The sequence below is a fragment of the Narcine bancroftii genome, chromosome 10 (assembly GCF_036971445.1).
Source record: "Narcine bancroftii isolate sNarBan1 chromosome 10, sNarBan1.hap1, whole genome shotgun sequence".
Taxonomy (NCBI): Eukaryota; Metazoa; Chordata; class Chondrichthyes; order Torpediniformes; family Narcinidae; genus Narcine; species Narcine bancroftii.
This window is the reverse complement of record NC_091478.1, coordinates 72,454,751-72,471,905: the sequence shown is the minus strand read 5'-3', so window position 1 is coordinate 72,471,905 and position 17,155 is coordinate 72,454,751. Positions and strand designations below refer to the sequence as shown.

The window sequence follows — 17,155 nt, the reverse complement described above, 5'->3', positions numbered from 1 at the left end:
CACCAGCCAGGCCAAGTTCTGGTCCTTATTTGTAAGCCCTGCCAGATGACCTGGACGGTCTCCTCTCTCAATTTTTGCAGCATGTTCTGTGCTGACCACTGCGTAAATAGCCTTGTGGTCGAAGGTGTTGGTCTTGAAAAATTTTTCCCTGAAGGATAGGTGGTGCGGCAAAGTCCAGTTGACTGGGATATTGAACGGTGCCAGGGCCAGGCCCATCCTTCACAGCACCTGGGGTGGGTCGAACCTCAGCACATGGTGCTCTCGTACTTTGGTTTCATGCACAGCCTAGTGAAGCCACACACAAAGGTAGTTATCAGGGTGAGGGTACGTTGGTACACCCTTTCCCCGATTTTGCTGGTGACTTGTACATGACACTCCTTCATACCGTGTCCATTTTGGACCCCCATGTGAATCAGAAAACTGTTCCAGTAACTGCCAGGGTAGAGGTGTGGGGTGGGGGGGGGGGGGGGGGTGGGCTACACCTGCACCACGTACAGCAGCACCGAAAGCACCTCACATCTGATGACGAGGTTCTTCTGCACTATCAAGAGGGAGCGCAGTGGTTACAGACCCAATTTTTGTTGATCCTTTGCAATCCACTCCGACCATTCTTGTTGCATGCCTCAGCCCCTCCAAACCAGATCCCCAGCACTTTCAGGTAGTCAGATGTGAAGGTGAACCGAACAGACCAGTTAATGAAGAGCATTCCCTCTGGTTTACCCTGGTGCCTGATGTGGACTCAAAATGCCCACAAATGCTGGTCAGTCTCCAGACTGACCATGTGTCCAAACAGAAGGCGGTGTTGTTGTCCATATATAGGGAGGCCTTGACTGAGCACCCCCACTGCCTGGCAAAGTCACTCCTCTTATGCCCTCATCCTTCATGATGAATTCTGCAAAGGGCTTCATGCAGCACACAAATAAGACTGGAGACAAGTTAGGCCTTGCCTAACTCCAGACTTGATGGGGAAGCTACTTGTTTCCCACCCATTGATTTTGACTTCACTACAATTCTGGAATCCAATTCTCGATTCCCTCCCCAAAGCTAATTTTGGAGAGCACATCCTTCATGTACGTGTGCAATATCCAGTCAAAAGCCTTCTCCTGATCAAAGCTGACCAGGCAGGTGTCCACCCCTCTGTCTTTCATGGAGGCGATGGTGTCCCTGAGCAGCACAAGGCTGACAGAGATTTCCTGCCCAGAACCATGTAGGTCTGGGCTGGGTGGATCACCTGCCCCAAGGCAGATTTGATAAGGTGATGGTCTTGGACACAATTTGTAGATCACATTTAGCAATGAAATGGGTCTCCAATTCCTGATATCCTCCTCCTTCCCCTTTTTGAAAATGAGGGTGATGATGCCCTTCCTCATGGAATGTGATATACTTCCTTCCAGGAGCATACCATTAATGTCTGGGCCCAACCAATCCTACAGAGCCACGTACAACTCAGCTTCTGCTGAGTTCCATTGAGAAGCTGTTGCTTCTGGGAGTCTTGCTTCAACCAAAGGAATGGATGAAGTCCATCAGGTCCCCAGAGCATTCCCACTTTTTGTTGTCCATGATAGAGAACAGAAAGTTTTGGTAGGCCATTCTCTCTGCAGCCTTACTGTCATACAGATTGGCTTAAAAGTATTTGCCGAATCCTCTGCAAGGATGTGATTTAACACTGTGGTTCACAGAGGGAGCTCTGGCTCTTTCTGGAAGAAAGAACATGAGTGCATCTTATCCTGCTCCACTGCATGGGCTCTGGATCGGAAGATGATCTTGGAGGACTCTGAGGTGAATAGCAAGGTTTGCTGGCTCTTCACTTCTCAGAGTTCCTCCCTCACATCCACCCTTCTTGACTGCAGAGGAGGAGTTGGTGCAGGTCAGACTGGAGTTGGCTCAGTTCCTTTTGTCCTCTGAACACCTTTGAGGTTAAAGAGCCTCTAGATGTTCTCCTTGATCGCTCCCCACTGGGGAGTCAAAGAAGGGTCACAGTTCTCCAATTAGAGTACTTTTTTTTTTAGTTCCTCTATGTTATCTGGGGTCAGCAACTTCATGTTCAGCTTTCATGTCCCCCGGCTGCCTTCTGAAGGCAACAGGAGGCATGAAGGAGGCTGTGGTCAGAGAAGAACACTGGTTAACATTGGTGGTCCTGACCATGGCAGCCTATGATACGAAGATGAAGACTATTCAGGACTGGGTTGAGCCGTCCCATCTTGGCTAGGTGGGCTTCCACCTGCAGGTTGTTGAAGGTGTCACACAGCTGTGCATCCTTCACCTTCTCCGTTCAGTACTCTTACACCTTTTTGTGTAAGAGTACTAAACGTGTAACATTGCATGAAATTGCCTTCTGCCTGCTGCAGACAGAAGAGTCACCATTAGTGTCCCCCGGTGCCCCTTACTGTAAGAGAGAAAGAGAAGAACTCCTTCAGAGTCACTGACTGTAACATAATGGGGCCATGTTGCGATTGCTGTGATAGAAAATGCCAGCTGTTTAGAGGTTAGACTAGTTGGTTCTGAATGGCACCACTTCTACATGGCTGATGAACACGTGGGACCTGGTAGGTAACATGAAATGGCATTGGGGTCGTGCCATTGGGCTGCCAGACATGCTGCTATTCCTGGAGAGAACTGTATTCATGTGGCATAGATCTATTGCCTCTCCTCCAAGTATATAAAGAGATATCAAAAACAAGAGGTCATAGATTCAAAGTGAGAGGAAGGACTTTTAGAAGGGATCTAAAGGGAGTTTTTTTTACACAGAGAGTGCTTGATATCTAAAATGTGCTGACAGAGGAGATGGTAGATAAAGTTGCAAAGAGAGCTTTTAGCATATTGGCCTTCATAAATCAAAGTATTGAGTATAGGAGTTAGGATGTTATGGCTAAGTTGTACAAGCTATCGGTGAGGCCAAATTTGGAGCATTGTGTGCAGTTTTGGTCACCTAACTACAGGAAAGATATCAATAAGATAGAAAGATGCAGAGGAGATTTACTAGGATGTTGCCCAGATTTCAGGAAATGAGTTACAGAGAAAGGTTAAACATGTTAGGACTTTATTCCCTGGAGCTTAGGAGAATGAGTGGAGATTTAATAGAGGTATTTAAAATTATGAGGGAGATAGACAGAATAAACGTAGATAGGCTTTTTTCCACTGAGGTTAGGTGAGATACGAACCAGCGGACATAGGTTAACATCAAGGGAACTTCTTCACAAAGGGAGGAATGGGAGTATGGAACGAGCATCTAGCTGAAGTGGTGAATGTGGGCTCAATTTTCACATTTAATAAAAAAAAATGACAGTACCTGGATGGGAGAGGTGTGTGGAGGGCTATGGACTGGATGCAGGTCAGTGGCACTAGGTAGAATAACAGTTCAGCACTGACAGAAGGGCTTGTTTTCTGTGCTGTAATGTTCTATGGTTCAATGGTGGAGTCAGTTATGATCACTATATTTAAGAGATATTTTGAAAGGTAATTAAATAGGAGAACATGGAGCTGACATGGGCAGAAAGTCAGCATGGAGATGACGGGTTGAAGAGCCTGCATTTTTGCCATTGAACTCCTTGGCTCTAAAAGGAGAAGGAGAAAAAGCTCTTTACACATTCCCTTTGGTTGTCCCACATTAGACCTCTTAAATGTTTGTTCTTAAATACCAGAAACACATTCCTTGATTGAGAAAAGTAATTTAGAAAAATTTAAAAAAATTTTTCTACTAATACTGGTTCCCTTTCAAAGTTTGTTTTTGATTTATTTTTACGTATAAGCTGACTGCCCTGAATGTTTGTCAGCTGACCACGTTCTAATTGTCGTGCTTTATGGTCTTGCTTGAACATACCTGGGCTTGTCTTAGAATGGACTGTTACATAATCTTCCTTCTGTTCCTGGCGCTCAAAAGCTTATTCCAACACATCATCAAGACATCAATAGATCCAATTTTGACAACTGGGGAGTTCATTTCATCCGGTTAGATTTTAGAATTCAGATGAGGTTACGAATCCAAGAATCCATTAAATAGTAAGTTTATTCCACAGAACTATCCCTTATTATTTTCTTACTGTCTGTGGATTTTAAAATTGCATCAATATTACAGATCGACATTTTTGCTCACATTATTATGTTTCCTTTCTGTCATGCTAATTAGTGGCTTGCAACCCAAAGACTATGAAAACAAATAAAAAAAACAGCAGATGCTGGAAATCGGAAATAAAAACAGAAATTGGATTATTTGATTGAGAAAAGTCATATAGACTCAGCAGGTCAGGCAGTAAAGAGAAACAGTTCAGGTTTCTGAGACCCATCATCAAACCCATTGATTGTGCTTTAGTGCTATGCAAGATATGAAGCGAACCATATATTGATCATATTATTGCAGTGAAACCAAGCGCCAGCGCAAGATTTGGTATCAAAAAAACATTGTGAGGAGGTGCATGTAATGTTTCATATTCCATGGCATTGTCTGCATTTTGTGGGAGGTTAACATGGCAAATGGACTCTTGACTTTTGTCAAAGTACGTACATACAACCCAAAGATTCTTTTTTCCTACAGGCCAGACAGAATTTCTACTTATCTACAGTGCAAAAATAACTGTGAAAAGATACATAGACAAAAGAGAGAAAAGTAAACAAGAAGGCAATGCAAACTCGTCAATACAGAAAATACATATTCAAAAATGAATAACGTGCAAGGTAAGAGTCCTTAAATGAGTCTCTTATTGAGTCTGTGGTTTTGGAGACTTGATGGTGGAGGGGTAGCAACCGTTCCTGAGTACTGTGGAACAAGCCTTGTGACACCTATACCTCTTTCCTGATGCCAGGGCATGTCCAAGGTGGTGTGGATTGTGCTGCACTCATCCTCAAGTTCTGTCATGGGATAAGCTGACTGGTTCTTGGACTTTCAAATACTGAGTACGTCCTTCTTGAACATGTCAACCAATATGCTTACATTTACTTATGTCACCACTTGAATTTTTTGAATTATTCATTCGTGAGTGTGGATTTCAGAGGACAGATTAGAAAGAATCATGAATTAGCTTGATAAGGCAGCAGATTTCCTTTTCCTCATGGAGGTGGGAATTTAAACAGTCAGGTGGTTTCATGGTCGCCATTTCTGATACAAACTTTTTTACAAATAATTCCAGATTTATGTAATTACTTAGATGTTAATTGTTACTCTGAGATGGGATTCAAACCCATGACTCCAGATCAATAACTCAAGACTCTGGATACCTGTCTAATGAGCTAGCCACTAAGTTATCTAACCCAACAGCTTGGCAGTTAAATAGCTACAAAAATAATCAGTCAAGTTCACACGTATTTCAAAAGGTATACTAATGAGCTGCAGGTTAAGTCATTTATTCATTAGTAGTATTTTTCCAGTGAGCTTAAAAAAAAAATCTCGTCTTGTCTTTTGAACAACATACGTCAAACATTCCATTGCAGGTCTCATAGGATCATAAATAAACCAAAAAAGTTTTTTTTTATTTAATTGCTTCCTTATGTATGATACAAAGTGGATTTAGTTTGTATGAGCCCTTTCTCTCCCTAGTGGAATAGTGCTGTAAGATCACTTACTTTCAAACATTTATGTTTGATGTTCAGTGCAAAGAATCATGCATTTTATATCTCTGAACAATTTAGACAAAGTAACAATGCGCACTGACTACAGCAGTTTAAAAAAAAATCCTGGCCTTTACTAGGGTAAATCCTTCAAGCCATACAGAATAAGCCACATTTATTAGAATCTCGTCTGACTTGCTGTCCATGAGAGTAAGTTGAATTTGCAAGTCAGATGGAAAGGGCATGTTTTACTGCATCTATATATGCATCTGGAACTCTTGAAAATGGGGGAAGGAGTAATTGTAGGAGCTAAAATGAGAGGACTTGTTTGCTGTGAAGTTGTTTCTTTGGCAGATAAGCCTGGGTTTGCACGGCAGAGGTTGAAGCCAGTGGCCTTCAAACGTTGTTTTTCCACTCACATACCACCTTAAGCAATCCCTCATTAACCCCAGAGCACCTGGAGCATCCTATGTCATAGGTGCTTTGGGGTTAGTAAGGGATTGCTTAAGGAGGTACATGAATGGGAAAAAAAAAGTTGAGAGCCACTGATTTAAGCAATGCTGACGTCTATTATTTGGTTGATAGATTTTGAATTATGCTCTGTACATATGGTTCCACCTGAAGGTAGATTTCCAAGCCTGTGAAGGGTTATGCTCTCCACTGTTCTCTACAAGGAGTTCATCACCAGAGCACAGTTGTCCTCAGAGCAGAAGTTTGGATCTTCTGCCTTTGTATTGGGATCCCAAATGAATAATCATTCTTGAGGAATAAGATACAAGACCAGGAATATGATGTGGAGGCTTTATAAGGCTCTGATGTGCCCTCACTTGGAGCACAGGCTCCAGTTTTGGTCTCCTTCTTTAATAAAGGATGTGTTGGCATTGGAGAGGATTCAGAGGAGGGTCACAAGAATGATTCCTGGAATGAAGCGATTAGCATTTGAGGAAAGTTTGATGGCTCTTAGACTGTACTCCTGGAGTTCAGAAGAATGAGGGGGAACCTTAGAGAAGCATTTCAAATGTTGAAAGGCCAGGACAGAGTAGATGTGGGAAAGTTCTTTCCCATGGTAGGGGATTCAAGGACAAGAGGGCACAACTTCAAGATTGAAGGGCGCCAATTTAATGCAGAGATGCGGAGGAATTTCTTTAGCCAGAGTGCTGAACGTCTAGTATTTGATAACACAGGCAGCTGTGGAGGCCAAGGGTGATGGGTGTATTTAAGGCAGAGAATGATGTGTATCTTAATAGTCATGGTATCAAAGGTTATGGGGAGAAAGCTGGGGAATGGGGCTGAGTGAGAAATTGGATCGTCTCATGATGGAATAGTAGAATGGACCCAATGGGCCAAATTCCCTACTGCTCTTATATCTTATGGTTTTATTGGTAAAAGCCGATATTACATCTGCTGAGCTTAAAGTGGAAAATTGAGCCAATGTTTTAATTGTAGATAGGTCAATCATTTGAAAAAAAATTAGCATTCCTTCCTTCTGTTTGTATTTTATTCTGTACTGTTTCTATTTCTTTAAGCTACGAAACACTCATTTACACTAATTCCACTTTATTTTCCCTGCATCCCATTCACTTCCCTCCAAAGCCTACCACGTACCTACGTGCAATAGACAACTTTGACGTCAATTAATCTATCAATCCTTACATCTTGGGAGGAGACCAGATCAGCTGGAGGTGACCTGTGTGACCACAAAGAGAATATTCAAACACCATCCATTGTCAATGGGGGCACAACGGCCCTCCCCGTGGTGGGGGGGTGGGGAATTCACAGCACATTTAAGTAAAAGCCTTGTTTTCTTTTCACCTCACGAAAAAACAATTTAAAAAAAATGTTTTTTATGTTGTCAGTAAGAGAGAAGTATGGAATAAACCAAAACTTGACTGATTCACAGGGAAGGGGGCCCCATAAGCATTGAGCAGAGTCTTATGGGAGGCATAGCTGAAATAAGATTGAGAATTGCTGCTGTAGACTGACTGCTAGAAGTCAGGATTGAACCTGATTCACTCATGCTGTGAAGTAGTAGTTGTTCGCATGGTGTTATCGTGCAGCCTAAGTTTCACATCACTGTTCAAGCACTGTCCAAACGGATATCGAAGCACATAAAGCAATCACTCTGCAGCGTAGAACACGTACATAAGTAACTGATGTACACTGCATTTTGTATACCTGGCAAATATTGGTAACTTTGGTTTCATATACACTATAGATGAGGTGTCAAAAGTTGCAGGGAGAAGGCTGTGGAGTGGGGTTGAGTGGGAATTGGATCAGTTTATGAAGGAATAGTGGACTGGACTTGATGGACCAAATGGCCTCCTGCTTCTATATCTTATGGCATACCCATAATTTATGATCACAATTTGTAATTAACAATATATTGGGTATGCCATAATACTTTGCTGTAATTTTTCAACCCATAAATCTTAAGAAGTTCATCTTGCACCTCATAAATATACTCCACCTAAATTACAAAACGTTATGAAAACAAAGGAATTTGTTCATTTTAGTCAGATGGATTTTATTAATGAAAATCTTTTAATGATGTGTACAATGTTACTTGATAAGTAGAGGATGTTTGCCTCAAAATAGGAGTTTGTTGCACCAAATTTGCTACATTGTGTTAATGTCCGCTCTGATCTGGAAAAAAAAACAATTAAATTGGGCAAAAATATCTGAAAAATTGCACTGAATCTGTTTTAAAATGGAACCTAGGTGGTTCCATCTGGACCTTGATGCATATCTTTCAGCTACTGTCTTGCTGACCACTGGGAAGTAAGTCACAACTTGGAGGGCAGATCTCCTGACTCTCGCAGTCCCAGTGCAAAAAAAAAGTGTGTGTCTGAGCAGACCTTGCATGGTGAACCAGCCTCATTGACTCCTGTGTGCCAAGTGGCCTGCAAGCCATGGCAAGCTGATCAATGGGCCAGTGATCATTGCAGGCAGCTGACATTTCATTGTGACATGATAGCCATTAATAAGTGAGTGAAACTCCAGTGAAATGCTTACCCTTGAAGTAGCCATTGAAAAGTGGGGCTCAGAGATGGTGTGTGCAGTAAAGGAAACATGCACCATACCCAATGACATAGGCACACAGGAGTAAATTAGGCCATTCGGCCCATTGAGTTCCCATTTCATCGAGGTTGATCTACTATCCTGTTTAATCCCAGTTTCTGGCCTTCTACTTGATTTCCTTCCTAATCAAGAACATATCTACTCCGGTCTTAAAGCCAGGCTAAGATGAATTGTACAGGATGAGTCGAGATCAGTGGTTTTCAAACTGCTCCCCTAAATTCACATTCCACCTTAAATAATCCCTGCCATAAGTGCTCTGTGATTAGTAAGAGAATGCTTAAGGTGGTATGTGAGTGGAAAGAAAAAATTTCAAAACCACTGTTTTAGTCGTACCTAATTGACTCGTTATGTGCACGGTTTCATAACTCCAAAGGAAATGGCAATTTTTATCAAGCAAAATATTTCAGTAACAATTGGATCTAGAGCAGTGATTCTCCACCTTCCCTTCCCACTCGCCTACCCACCTTAAGCAAACCCTTACCCATCATAGGGATTGCTTATGGTGGAATGTGAGTTTGAAAACCACTGGTCTAGATGATTTCTAATTGATTAAAAATAATAATAACATTCACAGCCTGGCAAACATGCATTAAAAAAGTTTCATATTAGTGATATGAGCACAGGAGTTAATTTTCTTTATGGGCCTTAACAGATAATGACATCATTTCAAGATATAAAATGAGGATATGCAATGTTTCCTTACCCTTCCAGTTAATTTTGTGTGTGACATCACTATGTACGAACCTAACTCAAGAGAACAATTAGGTTTTACTGAAAAATAGGGTCATCCACCAGTAACATCAATACAATTTTTCTCTGTCATCTCACATACCACCTGATCCTTGAAGTAGTTCTACCCTTCACTTTTATTTCAGACTTCCAACATCAGCTGTCTTGCACATCTCCCAGTTCCTGCACTTGGCTTTCTCTGCTGATCTCTTATAGGCCTCTATTGACGCAGATAACAGAAATGATTAATCAGTCCTTTCCTGTTCCTGCTTCCACCTAACCACAGATGTTCCTCTTGTTCACTTCATCACGTCTCAGATTCAGATTTATTGTCAGAGTACATACATGACATTACATACAACCCTGAGATACTTTTACCTGTGGGCCAGGCAGAATTACCACTTACTGGTTGTGCAAACAAAACTGTACACAACGTATACATGTAAACAAATAAAGAAACAATACAGAAAGGGAAAAAAATCAATAAAGTGCAAAAGAAGAGTCCTTAAATCATTGATTGAGATTATTATTGATTGAGATTATTATTGAGAAGACTGATGGTGGAGGGGTAGCAGCTGTTTGTGAACCTGGTGGTGCGAGTCTTGAGACACCTACACCTATTTCCTGATGGCAGCAGTGAGAATAGAACATGTACTGGTGGTGTGGATCCTTGATGATGGCTGCTGCTCTCCGATGGTAGCGTCCCTGTAGATGACTGGAGGTTTTTTTTCCTGTGATGTCCTGGGCTGTGCCCACTACCTTTTGCAAGGTCATAACCTCAGTGGTATTGGGGTCCCTAAACCAGACCTTGATGCAGCTGGTCAGCACACTTACCACCACACATCTGTAGAAATTTGCCAGGGTTTCCAATGTTATACAAAACCTCTGCAAACTTCTGAGGAATTAGAGACGCTGACGTGCTTCCTTCATGATGCCATTTGTGTGTTGGGTCCAAGAAAGATCCTTCAAGATAGTGACTCCCAAGAAAATTTATTTGCTCATCCTCTCCACCACCTCTGACCCCCCCCCCCAATTATTACTGGATCATACATCTCTCATTTTCCCTTCCTGAAATCAGCAATCAGCTCCTTGAATTTGGTGACATTGAGTGCCTCTGCAACTTTGAATGTGTTTGTTCATCGAGGATCCTCCCCACCCCACACATGATCTGTTCTCGCTGCTGCCATCAAGAAAGAGGTGTAGGGGCTTCAAGACTGGCACCACCAGGTTCAGGAGAGTGGCTACCCCTCCACCATCAGAGTCCTCCACAACATACTCAATCAGAGTCTTATTTCTCTTACTTTGTACATTATTTATTGCTGAATATTTATTGTTTTTATATTGCAGTCTTTTTAAAAATATTTCTTTCTTTGTTTACATTTCTCTCCTTTGTAAATGTATCTTTCCCTTTCAGAGTATAGTTTTTTGCACTGCCAATGAGTAGAAGTTCTGCCTGGCCCGCATGAAAAAGAATCTCAGGGTTGTATGTGATGACATCTAGATTACGGCAGCCTTCCATATAGATTTTCTCGATGGTGGAGAGAGTTTTGCCAGTGATGTACTGGGCTGTGTCCACGACCTTTTGCAAGGCTTTCCACTCAGAGATATTGGTGCCCCCATACCAGGCCATGATGCAGCGCACTTTTCACTAATTCATCCACATCAAATCCGTATTGTTAGTACAGGTACATCTACATCAAGGACTAAAGTCTTGCAATGGACAAGCAGAAACAGAATATCTCTAGACCATTCCAAAACAAAAGCTGAATGGTCTCTAATTATTTAATGAATACAACTCGGATTTACACTCAATGTTTGAAATGTTAACTTCTATTTCAAATTGTGACTATATTGCAATCAAGAGCATCGTAACTTCAATCCGTGGGGCAGGCAAAATGGTAATGTTAGCTGCCGAGCTCTACTAAATCGGTTTTGAAGGATTCATCTCTGTGAACTTTATTCTAAGGATGTGAATTAACAGCCTTATAGATAAAACTCTCAAGAGTATGGAGTCAGTCTGATGCATTACCGTTTTGCCTGCCCCACGGATTGAAGTTACGATGCTCTTGATTGCAAAATAGTCACATCTGCTGTGTGTGGGTCCAACCGAGTCGTCCATATTTGCAAAGTTCATGCTTGCGGTGAACACGAGAGGGTCCAAAATATTGCGCATAGATTGCCTCCTCATGGAGAAGCCCTCTCTCCTGTCACAATGTAGCCTTTTTTTTCGGAATATTTTATGTTAATTTTTACAAGACTCATACAGAACATTATTACATGCATCATATTAATACCCAATAGCATTTTAAAATTATAGAGTCTCATATGATTGCCCAAACCTCACCCCCCGACCGCACACAACCGCTAACATTAAAAAAAATTGTCGGAAAAGAAGGGGTGTTTGAGCAGCCTTCATTAATTAGTCCATATTTTGATCTCAGGAATTCAACACTATTAACCTAACTCTATTATTTAAACCTTTTTGGGGAAGTTAATTATATCCTTAAGCCAGAATGATTCAAATAAGTTTGCCATATTTTAACAAACATGTCATATTTCTTTCTAAGATTATAAGTTATCTTTTCCAGGGGGCACAACTTTGCATTTCTATATTCCAGCGAGCAATAAGTTGGGGGTGGGGGGTGGAATAGAGTCGGACTTCCATGTAACAGCTTGTAGTCGTTTGTGAGTTGTACAAACATTAAATTTAATTGTTTGACAATTCGGTCCAAATATTAAGTTTAATAATTAAACAATTCCATTCAGATATGGTTATCTGCTGTCGAAAACGCGAGCTGGCCTGTTGACTTAGAGCAAGAAAAAGAAAATACCTAGCCTCGTGCTGCCAGTCTGCACGACCCGGGCTCCCGCTCTTGTGAGAGCCCGAATCTCCGAATGATGGTTTTAGAACTAAGTGGCATGTTCTGCCACCAGCTATACATTTTCTGGCTACCACTAGTGTAGTCTATATTTGATCTTTTGATAGTTTTGTGCCAATAAACACAGTTCTGGTTCCACTTCTATAATTATTTGTTAAAACAATGTAGACTTAATACAGAGTGGCGGTAGTATGGCCCAGGAACAGGTTGGACAACACCAAACTAAAAACATTGGCTAAAGAGTCAAGTGATCCATATCTGTCAGGTTAATGTCATTATGAATGAATGCATTAAAGGCTCTATTAAGTCTATAAGAAAGTCTTAGATGCTTGGATTAAAAAAATTAACCAGCTGAAATGACAATCATAAAATGTTCATTTTACGACATTGTATTCTAGTGCTACCCTATATGTTCCAAAATATTTCTTCTATCCTTTCCGAAGTAAGATGCTTTTAGTGTCAAGATATCACAGATAATAAGGCTGCATTCTTGAATGACATCTTTCTGTTTCAATTTCTCCAGTTCCTCATGTTATATTTCAAGAAAAAGTTTTGTTTTAGACATGCAGCATGGTAACGTGCCCTTCCGGCCCACGTGCCTGCCCAATTACACCCAATTGACCTACAACCCTGGTACATTTTGAAGGGTGGGAGGAAACTGGAGCACCAGGAGGAACCCCACGCAGACATCATAAGTACGTACAAGCTCCTTTCAGACAGTGTCGGATTCGAACCCAGGTTGCTGGCACTGTAATTGCATTGCGCTAACAGCTACACTAACCATGCAGCCCTTCAGTTAATATAAAGTTATACTGATGAACAGTGAACAATTTAATCAGATATTCTTTTGCATCAGTAGAATTCATTTGCAAGTCAAGATTACTATAATTGTTATGATATTCTTTTTGTACTTCGAGTAACTTTTTTAAAGCCTTTGCTTAAATAGTGAACCAGTTGTTTAATTTATTACTTGGCATTACCACTGACAATATAATTGGGTGAATTTTCCATTCTCCGTTCCCTCAAGGCGAATCTGCTTGAATTTCTCGTGCACTAAACCCTGATCTTTGACACGCCTTCTATCAAAATGCTAAATGGGAAAGCCTGAAAGCAGGAACTGCAGATGTGTGATGCTTTACTATGTGCCCTGGGTGTGATCAGGGATCTTTGCTCAGCGGTACCTTAAATACTGCCTAACCATAATACAAAAAATTCAACTCTTTCAAGCTACATCATCAGGGGTAACATGAGTGCTTCCCCTTCTCTCTCCTAGCCTTGAGACAGAGATGTCTTTCTTTTTTTGCTTTCCACAAATGCTGCTTGCCCTGCTGGGTGCACCCAGCAATTTCTATTTTTACTTTAGTCTTCCTGCATCCACTTCATTTTTGTTTTCATTGCAAGCTTTTTTGTTGCCCGTTGACCTGATAACTTTGTGGACTGATTCAAGTAGCTGTATGATTTTCAGTAAAATGGGATATATCAAGCAATATACTGACACCAATGTAGTGTTGAACTTACTGGATCCTTCTTAGTCTTGCAAATGCAAGAGTACAGAAGAATGGTCTTAGCAAGGACAACTGTGATACTGATATAGAAGACAGAAAGTGAATGAAAATGGTAGCCAAGGTTCAACAGTTCACTTATCTCACATTATCACTTCCATTCTTCCATCCATTCTTGGGAATAACATTGTAATTGATGTTGCAGGACTTTCCAATCCACCTAATTCTTCAGCTAACTGTCATCTTGTCTGAGCCACAGGACTCAGAAGACAATGACGTGGTTTGTGTCCGGGGCAGAGAGGGTTGTGCATCATGGCAAGTATGGAGAATGTTGTCAGGAGGATAAAATATGACTGGCAAAACGAAGCAGAGGGTGAAATAATAGAAGACAATAATACCTCAGAGTGGCAAGTTGTAGCAGTTCTTCAGTGGGTGAAAGACAACCTGAGCTTCAGAATAATAGATGAGCTGGTCAGTTTATTCTTTGGGAGAATAGATTTTAGACCAATAGAATTTGTTTTCAAATGCTTTGCCCTATGTATGTTCAATGAGTGCAATTTCCTGTAAGATCTAAGTTTAATATGTTCATTTGAAGATTGCAAAATACAGAAATAGGAAATATTGATCATTATTTAATAATTGTGACTCGAGAATAAGTTAAATTTTGAAACCATGTTTGCTCGCATTATTGTTGTAAAATGTCAGCTGGAAAATGGAAAGACATTATTTCCTCAGGATATGAGAAGCTGCACCAGTGGCATCTCCTGCAGGCTTACAATGTTTTTGCGATGCCACATATGACACCAGACAACACTTGACATATGCGACACGAGGAAATAAATGGAGGTGAAAATGTACATCCTAACAATCCTTTTCTGTACAGTAGGAGGGGTTTAGATGTTTGCACTACACTACATTATTTAACAAATTAGGAATTACCCAGATCAGCGGTTTTAATTGTTTTGGTTACTATCACCTCTGTTTGAGGGCAGATGAACATTTCTTTCACTGTCAAGATGGAGAATAAACAAAAAGAAAGGTAGGCCAGGATCATTATCTTGCACTGATTCTGTAATCAAAAGTAACCCCTCGATAGATGCATTCCTTCTTATTCAAATTATAATTTTGTTTCAATAAAAATTAATATAAATGCAAAATCCAATTAAAAAAAATGTTTAATTTAAAATTTGGACATACAGCACCGTAACAGGCCAATTCAGCCCCACGAGTCCGTGTCACCCAATTTGCACCCTATTGACCTACACGCCGGTATGTTTTTGAAGGGTGGGAGGAAACCGGAGCTCCTGGGGAAAACCCATGCAGACACAGGGAGAATGTAAAAACTCCTTACAGACAGCGCGGGATTCGAACCCAAGTCGAGGCTCGATTGCTGGCGCTGTAAAGGCATTGCGCTAACTGCTATGCCAACCATGCCACCCTATTTTAATTTAAGAATGAGGAGTTCACATGAACAAATCATCTTGTCATGGCTTTTTGAAACATCTCAAAAGACTTCCCACAATAAACTATTTTGAACGACTGTTTGGGCAAAGTTCAATTCCACAAAGAGGAAAATGCCACATTTTCTTTGGTTCTGTTTTAAAGGAAAATTGTCAGTTATCCCACAGAAACATGAATTACCAGGAAGCTGGTTAGAAATTCAATGAAATGGTTCGTCAAAACAACATTAAGAAACAAGAAATAAATCAGACCAAATGAAAGGACCCAGAAGAGCAAAGCCAGATTAATGTATCTAGAACCTTTGTCAGATGGAGTTCCACTTAAAATGATGGCGTCTTTCTTGAGTAAAACCGGAGTAAAGTATGCATTTCCTATATTTTCATTTTAACTTTACAATTAACAACGTTAGTTTTTTTTTGGGTGTTTGTCTGCATGGTGGCGATGTCATCGTAACACTGCATGTGATTTTTTTTTAACAGCATGATGTCCATCTTTGTTAATATTCCTGAGATCTAACAACCTTCCTTAAAGGCTGACATTTGACTGTGTGTATTGCTAATCTTTATTGAGATATTTGAAATTTCATGTAACGATTGATCAGAATATACTGTAGATCTGAGTATTGCCTCGTTCTTCGATAAGTCTCACCTTAAAGAAAAGAAGTTTGAATAAATAGAACGTACACGAGACAAAATGGCAATGCATGGGTTGACTGTCTAAATTGTAAGATGTGCTTCACAATCCACTCTTCAGACCCTTTCAAGATAGTTAGGACAACTTTTAAGAATATATGGTGAAACAACTAAATAAATCAAAAGCTGCATTTCCTTGTTCTTTAGTTTTTGACATTTATTTTGCTTTAGTTCTTTTTAAAATGGAATTGTTGTTTGTAAGACTCAACAATATCTTTTTGCTTATTATTGTTGTAGCCAACCCATGGGCTGGGGGGGGCGGGGGGGTGGGGTTTAAAATAAAATGTAATCAGGATCTTTCTGTGATATGTTAAGCTGCTCAGATGGTTTTTTTTTGTTTAGTTTTTTTTTAAATAGAGTAGGTTAGATGTTTTTTATTCATATATGTAAAATATTTTTGATATTTTTTCTGTCTTCATCCAGTGCAATGCAGGGGAACCAAGTTTATACTGTTTGAAGTTTTATCTTGAGAGAGAGATATATATATGATATTTTATTTTCAGTTTTGTTCCCTTTTCTTCATTGTATTGTATTTATTATAAAAACCAATAAATAAAATTGGAAAAGAAAGGATCTTTCTGTGATATGTACCAATGGCTGCAATGTGAAATATTGCAGTAAATTCAGGATGTTCTTTTAACAGTGTTCCACCAGCTCTCTTTGTGTCTTGCATTTCTAACCCTAATTCTTAATGCTTTCAGGGAGATTTCAATTGTCTGTATTTATGAATCGCTAAATAAGTTAAAGAGAAGTTCAAATTTCAAGGAGACATTCAATTTTCATTCTATTAGCAAGTCATGTTTGGCAAAGTCTCCGAACTGCCTACTGCAAAAAATACTACAAAGCTTCCATAATGTTAAGGATGCATCCAGGTTAGAAATGACAGGATGGTGTAGAGTACCAGTCACTTAATGAATCCCCTTGGGATAGGCCTTGGTTACTAACAATTCATATCTAACTCGTCAGTCAGACTGCAGCCTCTACAGTTGACTCCATTACTTGTAATATGGCCTCTTCTGGAAGGCTGCAACTACTCCATGCTGCATAAACAACCAATTATGGTGAAAGATATAAATTGCACACCTTTCTGGAATTGTTCATTTCCTACCCAAAACACCTGAATGAAGAATTTTCAAATAAAAAAAATAATGCTTTAAAATTATGACCATCTACCAGAGGCTGTTTTCTTGTATAGCCTAATTGCTGGGCTGTCCATATAAAGGACCCACACTCCTTGCTTGTGTCATGAGGCAGTTCTGTAATTTAGTGCATG

The 17,155-nt window shown here is 40.3% G+C and overlaps 1 long non-coding RNA gene across 6 annotated transcripts in view; it reads left to right on the top strand.

The window, feature by feature from the left end:
• Nucleotides 1-17,155, top strand: part of LOC138744731 (uncharacterized) — a 231,957-nt gene that overhangs the window by 96,641 nt on the left and 118,161 nt on the right. For 5 of the 6 annotated variants that reach the window (XR_011345736.1, XR_011345737.1, XR_011345733.1 and 2 more), the window contains one exon: nt 4,532-4,671. The exons of the other annotated variant lie outside the window; for it this stretch is intronic. This is a non-coding gene — a long non-coding RNA (uncharacterized lncRNA). The remainder of the gene's footprint in view (nt 1-4,531; nt 4,672-17,155) is intronic. 6 annotated transcript variants of the gene reach the window in all.